Genomic DNA, 7,901 nt, shown 5'->3' with positions numbered 1-7,901 from the left:
GGCCCTCAACCTTTACTAAAACGTCCTCTACTTGTCCATAAGCCTGTCTTCTTGAGCTGTCTGCCATCTCTAGTGAGATTTTAGCAGCTTGCACCCCATAGATTCCCAGTTTCTCTATTACAGAGAGGGGCATGAGGTTTATTCCTGAACCAAGATCACACAGAGCCTTAAAGATCATGGTGCCTATGGTACAGGGTATTATGAACTTTCCAGGATCATGTCTCTTCTGAGGCAATGTCAGTTGATCCAGATCACTTAGTTCATTGATGAACAAGGGAGGTTCAACTTCCCAAGCATCAATGCCAAACAATTTGGCATTCAGCTTCATGATTACACCAAGAAACTTGGCAGTTTGCTCTTCAGTAACATCCTCATTCTCTTCAGAAGAGGAATACTCATCAGAGCTCATGAAGGGCATAAGGAGGTTCAATGGAATCTCTATGGTCTCTAGATGAGCTTCAGAGTCCTTTGGTTCCTCAGAGGAAAGCTCCTTATTGATCACTGGACGTCCCAGGAGGTCCTCCTCCTTGGGATTCACGTCCTCTCCTCTCCTCAGAGGTTCGGCCATGGCGCTTATGTCAATGGCCTTGCACTCTCCTTTTGGGTTCTCTTCTGTATTGCTTGGGAGAGTACTAGGAGGGATTTCAGTGATCCTTTTACTCAGCTGGCCCACTTGTGCTTCCAGATTTCTAATGGAAGACCTTGTTTCATTCATGAAACTTACAGTGGCCTTAGATAGATCAGAGACTAGATTTGCTAAATTAGAAGCATTTTGTTCAGAGTTATCTGTCTGTTGCTGAGTTGATGATGGAAAAGGCTTGCTATTGCTGAACCTGTTTCTTCCACCATTATTAAAGCCTTGTTGGGGCTTTTGATCCTTCCATGAGAAATTTGGATGATTTCTCCATGTTGAGTTATAGGTGTTTCCATAAGGTTCACCTAAGTAATTCACCTCTGCTATTGCAGGGTTCTCAGGATCATAGGCTTCTTCTTCAGGAGAAGCCTCTTGAGTACTGTTGGATGCAGCTTGCATTCCATGCAGACTTCTGAGAGATCATATTGACTTGCTGAGTCAATATTTTATTCTGAGCCAATATGGCATTCAGAGTATCAACTTCAAGAACTCCCTTCTTCATAGGCGTCCCATTATTCACAGGATTCCTTTCAGAAGTGTACATGAACTGGTTATTAGCAACCATGTCAATGAGTTCTTGAGCTTCTGCAGGCGTTTTCTTTAGGTGAATGGATCCACCTGCAGAGGTGTCCAGTGACATCTTTGATAGCTCAGATAAACCATCATAGAATATATCCAGGATGGTCCATTCTGAAAGCATGTCAGAAGGACACTTTTTGGTCAACTGTTTGTATCTTTCCCAAGCTTCATAGAGAGATTCACCTTCTTTCTGTCTGAAGGTTTGAACATCAGCTCTAAGCTTGCTCAGCTTTTGAGGAGGAAAGTACTTGGCTAAGAAAGCCGTGACCAGCTTATCCCAAGAGTTCAGGCTGTCTTTGGGTTGAGAATCCAACCATAATCTAGCTCTGTCTCTTACAGCAAAAGGGAAAAGCATGAGCCTGTAGACTTCAGGATCTACTCCATTAGTCTTAACAGTATCACATATTTGCAAGAATTCAGTTAAGAACTGAAAAGGATCTTCAGATGGAAGTCCATGAAACTTGCAGTTCTGCTGCATTAGAGAAACTAATTGAGGTTTCAGCTCAAAGTTGTTTGCTCCAATGGCAGGAATGGAGATGCTTCTTCCATGTAAATTGGAATTAGGTGCAGTAAAGTCACCAAGCATCTTTCTTACATTATCATTATTTTCGGCTGCCATCTCCCCTGCCTGTTCGAAAATTTCTGAAAGGTTATCTCTGGATTGTTGTATTTTAGCTTCTCTTAATTTTTTCTTCAGAGTCCTTTCAGGTTCTAGATCTGCTTCCACAAGAATGTTCTTATCCTTGCTCCTGCTCATATGACAAAGAAGAAGGCACAAAAAAGTAATAATAATAATAGAGATCCTTTATACCACAGTATAGGGATCCCTTTGTGAGTGGAAGAAAAGAGGGGGAGACAAAGAATGTGATGTAAAGGAAGAAATGCAACTGTACTGATGGAAGAGATGTGAGATGAGATGTTAGGATATGAATGAATAAATAGAATAGGATGGGGGAGGTATAATTTTCGAAAATTATTTTGATAAGGAGTTAGTGATTTTTGAAAATTGGTTTTTGAAAATTTGTTAGTATTTTTCGAAAATTTTTTGAAATAAAAAAAAATAAAAATAAAAATAATTAGTTAATTAAAAAGAAATTTTTGAAAAAGGGGGAGATATTTTCGAAAATTAGAAAGAGAGAATTAGTTAGGTGGTTTTGAAAAAGTTAAGAAACAAACAAAAAGTTAGTTAGTTAGTTGAAGCAAATTTTGAAAAGATAGGAAGTTAGGAGGTTAGGAAAGATATTTTGAAAAGATATTTTTGAAAAAGATAAGATAAGAAGATATTTTTGAAAAGATATGATAGAATTAGTTTTGAAAAAGATTTGATTTTTAAAATCACAATTAATGACTTGATTCATAAGAAATCACAAGATATGATTCTAGAACTTAAAGTTTGAATCTTTCTTAACAAGCAAGTAACAAACTTCAAATTTTTGAATCAAAACATTAATTGTTTATGTTATTTTCGAAAATTTGATACAAAAATAAGAAAAAGATTTTTGAAAAATATTTTTGGAATTTTCGAAAATAACTAAGAATTTTGAAAAAGATTTGATTTTTGAAAAAGGATTTTGAAAAAGATAAGATTTTCAAATTGAAAATTTGATTTGACTCATGAGAAACAATTTGATTTTAAAAATTTTTGAAAAAGTCAATCCAAATTTTCGAATTTGATGAGAGAAAAAAGGGAAAGATATTTTTTTATTTTTGAAATTTTTATGAAAAACATGAAAAATATGCAATGCATGAAATTTTTAGATCAAAACAATGAATGCATGCAAGAATGCTATGAATGTCAAGATGAACACCAAGAACACTTTGAATGTCATGGTGAACATCAAGAACATATTTTTTGAAAAATTTTTAATGCAAAGAAAACATGCAAGACACCAAACTTAGAATTCTTTAATGCTTACGCACTAAGAATTCAAGAATGCATATGAAAAACAACATACAACACAAAACAAAAAATCATCAAGATCAAACAAGAGGACTTACCAAGAACAACTTGAAGATCATGAAGAACACCATGAATGCATGAAATTTTCGAAAAATGCAAGATGCATATGCAATTGACACCAAACTTATAATATGACTCAAGACTCAAACAAGAAACACAAAATATTTTTGATTTTTATGATTTTCTAATTTTTTTTGGATTTTTTTCGAAAATAATATGAAAAAGAAAAAATAAGGATTCCAAAATTTTTAATATGAATTCCAGGAATCTTGCCATGTTAGTCTAAAGCTTCAGTCCAGGAATTAGACATGGCTCACTAGCCAGCCAAACTTTCAAAGAAAGCTCCAGTCCAAAACACTAGACATGGCCAATGGCCAGCCAAGCTTTAGTCTTTAACACGAGAGTATATTGCTCTTTGATAACAAATTGCAAGCCTCAGTCCAAAAGAATTTAGACATGGCTTTACAGCCAGCCAGGCTTCTCATGCTTCATGAAACACTAGAATTCATTCTTAAAAATTTTGAATAAATTTTTGAAAACATTTTTAATTTTTTTCGAAAACAGATGAGAAAAGTTTTGAAATATTTTTGAAAAATTTTTGAAAACAAGACAAAAAGAAAATTACCTAATCTGAGCAACAAGATGAACCGTCAGTTGTCCAAACTCGAACAATCCCCGGCAACGGCGCCAAAAACTTGGTGCTGTTGCCGGATCAAAAAGGGAATCTGGCACTGATGTTACCGGACCAAAAGCTTGCCAAAAACTCAAACAATCCCCGGCAACGGCGCCAAAAACTTGGTGCACGAAATTGTGATCTCCAGGCTTTAACAAATCCTGGTAATGGCTCCAGAGCTTGGTGCTCTGATCTTAATTCATAATTGTCACAACTTCGATACAACTAACCAGCAAGTGCAGCAAGTAATACCTTACGTGAGTAAGGGTCGAATCCCACGGAGATTGTTGGTATGAAGCAAGCTATGGTCACCTTGCAAATCTCAGTCAGGCGGATATAAAGTGATAATGGTGTTTTCGAATATGATATAATAAAAGAGGGATAGAGATACTTATGTAAATCATTGGTAGGAATTTCAGATAAGCGAATGGAGATGCTTTTCGTTCCTCTGAACCTCTGCTTTCCTGCTATCTTCATCCAATCTGTCTTACTCCTTTCCATGGCTGGCTGTATGCAAGGGCATCACCGTTGTCAGTGGCTACATCCCCTCCTCTCAGTGAATAATATGCTCACGCACCCTGTCACGGCACGGCTATTCATCTGTCGGTTCTCGATCATGCTGGAATAGGATTCACCCTCTTTTTGCGTCTGTCACTAACGCCTAGCACTCGCGAGTTTGAAGCTCGTCACAGTCATTCAATCATTGAATCCTACTCAGAATACCACAGACAAGGTTTAGACCTTCCGGATTCTCTTGAATGCCGCCATCATTCTAGCTTACGCCACGAAGATTCCGGTTAGGAGATCTAAGAGATACTCATTCTAGCTTAATTCATGTAGAACAGAAGTGTTTGTCAGGCACGCGTTCATAAGGGAGAAGGATGATGAGCGTCACACATAATCATCACCTTCATCACGTTCTTGGGTGCGAATGGATATCTTAGAAGCGAAATAAGAAGAATTGAATAGAAAATAGTAGTACTTTGCATTAATCTTTGAGGAACAGCAGAGCTCCACACCTTAATCTATGGAGTGTAGAAACTCTACCGTTGAAAATACATAAGTGAAGGTCCAGGCATGGCCGAGATGGCCAGCCCCTCTGACCTAAGAACCAGACGTCCAAAGATCCAAAGATGGTCAAAAAGACTAGTAAAAGGTCCTATTTATAATAAACTAGTCACTAGGGTTTACATGAGTAAGTAATTGATGCATAAATCCACTTCCGGGGCCCACTTGGTGTGTGTTTGGGCTGAGCTTAAGTGTAGCACGTGCAGAGGCCATTTGTGGAGTTGAACGCCAGTTTCTGTGCCAGTTTGGGCGTTCAACTCTGGTTTTGGATCCTTTTCTGGCGCTGGACGCCAGATTTGGGCAGAAGGCTGGCGTTGAACGCCAGTTTACGTCATCTATTCTTGGCCAAAGTATAGACTATTATATATTGCTGGAAAGCCCTGGATGTCTACTTTCCAACGCAATTATAAGCGCGCCATTTCGAGTTCTGTAGCTCCAGAAAATCCACTTTGAGTGCAGGGAGGTCAGAATCCAACAGCATCAGCAGTCCTTTTTCAACCTCTGAATCTGATTTTTGCTCAATTCCCTCAATTTCAGCCAGAAAATACCTGAAATCACCGAAAAACACACAAACTCATAGTAAAGTCCAGAAATATGAATTTAACATAAAAACTTATGAAAACATCCCTAAAAGTAACTAGATCCTACTAAAAACATACTAAAAACAATGCCAAAAAGCGTATAAATTATCCGCTCATCACTTATATCCTAGACATCTGCCGAATGAACTCTCTTTAGATGCTCAGTTGTCATACCGATGCAATTTAGTCCATGATGTACACAAAGATGCAAATAAACATACATATAAAATTTTTACATACCGTCTAAGGTTTCTGAGGATGGTATAAAATTATCTTCCATATCCACATCCAACATTGAATCATCATAACCATTCAAAACTACAATAAATAAAAATTATAAAAAATGCAAACATATATGTTGATGTATTACTAATAATTCATATCTCTTGCTAACTACAAACTTAAATTCTTGATATAATGAGAAATTACCTTCATCATCAACAAAAGGGTCAACATTTTAGCCACTTTGTGTGTCACCGCTTGGTGGGTGTGTCTTAACAGTCGATAAATTTACACCTTCATAAAGTTGTACCAAATTAATAGCCACCGAAGCAACAACAGAGGAAGATTGTCTTTTTTGCACCCCAACTATAGTAGAACTTCTTTACAAAAAGTTCAATTTTATTCAATTAAATGTTACACTATAGAAAAGAAAAGAATATAATAATGATCATCTTTTTCTAAATTATCTTTCTGTTAGGCACGATTTGTGGGAACCGCAGTGTGATGGAAGCTGATTTTGCGGAAGGACTTCCGTTAGATTATTGGAGGGTCCTTGTACACTGAAGTATGCTAAAATTTTATAATAAATCTATGTTATATAAATGATTTCCGATGAAGTATACCTTTTATTAAATATTGGTGTATGAATCATTTGGCAATCATTAATTATACGTACTATTTGTTAACACGGACAGTAGAGTTCTTGTCAATGAGGAATCCGTCCGTAGAGTTAAAAATTTAGATCTTATCTCTGATGTAGAAGGTCTTACATAATTAGGAGGAGTATTTTCCTGTCCAATTCCATGCGAGGCACAGTGTACACCATACATAAATAGTTGCTTTCCTATGAATGAGTAATGAGAAATATATAGAAAATTTTTGTCATTAAACTGATATAAATTAAATTTAGATAAATATGAGTCAATTACAGTGAGAAAAAGGTCACATTTATCTTCATTGGATTGTAAACTGAGAATATTAGATGAGGTATCAGTTTCTCGACACACTGTTCTTTGACTGGTAGTAATTTGATGCACATTTTTATATACGTCGAAATTTGTATTATTATTGTTCTTCGACACTGTTAAGTCAATGAAACACTTTCATTTGGTTAATTATGTTTAACTCTTGCTATATGTTATGCTTTGAAAGAGATGGTTAGCCTTATTTAAAATCAATTATCTTTAACCTATTAGGCTAGCTGAATCACGAATGATAGAATTCAACAACAAAATTTATCAAGAAATAATACAAATAATTAGTTTATACCATTATTTTCTTAGACAAAGAGTATGTAGTGTGTCAATGTTAAAGAAGTATCGTGAGTCATACCTTGGCACATAGAACCCGTAGTCTTCAACGCAATTGGGCAGAAATATCTTTTTTCAAGTTCCCTTAAGCCACGACGACACTTCTTACATCCTTTGTACCACCAATCAAACTCAGTCTCAACTTCCTTAATTGTCCCGGCAGTAACAAATACAGCATCCTAAGATCAATGGATGTAAGGATACAACACAACAATTGAGATTATGATCCAACAAACATTAGACATAATAATTGAAAAAAAAGAAGACTAATAAAGAAAGAATTTTACCTGATTATGCTTCTTTATCTCGGCAATTGTTTTGTAGACTGACAGACGTAAAAAAATCTTCCTCAATTGAAACAGGTTGATCACAGACCAACGACATTATGCCATGTCCGTCAACAGGATCCAATTTGTTCACCCTTGTATTTTTAAATCAGAATTTATGAAATTTGCTAATAGTTAAATAATCAAAAGCCTTGTATAGATATTCTGCTGGCCACACTACTGATCTATACACTGTACCTTGCAAAGAAATCCTGGCAGCTGAAAACTCAACATTGATAAACAATTTCGAATTGTAGTTTATGTTGGAAACACCCATGGCCCCTACAAAAAGATATAACAAATTAAAGAAAATACCATAGGCATATGATGACACAAAACATGCATTCAAATACCAGTAAAATAAACAAACCACTATAAAATTTTATCTTGCCCATTTGGAGAATAACCACATAGGTAAGACACGGGTGTTCCTCCAAATATTTGAGCAAATTAAAAGCCAAAGTCTGCCACCACGTTACCCTTAATTTCTGTCCACTCCTATAAGAAATAGCAATGCTTGTAAAGTAAAGAGAGGCACAACATTGCAA

The 7,901-nt window shown here is 36.1% G+C and overlaps 1 non-coding gene across 1 annotated transcript; it reads left to right on the top strand.

The window, feature by feature from the left end:
* Positions 1 to 1,328: 1,328 nt before the first annotated feature.
* On the top strand, positions 1,329 to 1,436 carry LOC148546404 (small nucleolar RNA R71). Its single transcript, XR_015901630.1, has one exon. It is a non-coding gene; the product is annotated as a small nucleolar RNA R71 (small nucleolar RNA).
* The last annotated feature ends 6,465 nt before the right edge of the window (positions 1,437 to 7,901 follow it).

The sequence above is a fragment of the Arachis ipaensis genome, chromosome B9, assembly GCF_059453495.1.
Source record: "Arachis ipaensis isolate K30076 ecotype BB chromosome B9, ASM5945349v1, whole genome shotgun sequence".
In the NCBI taxonomy this organism is placed as follows: Eukaryota; Viridiplantae; Streptophyta; class Magnoliopsida; order Fabales; family Fabaceae; genus Arachis; species Arachis ipaensis.
This window is presented reverse-complemented; position numbering and strand designations above follow the sequence as displayed.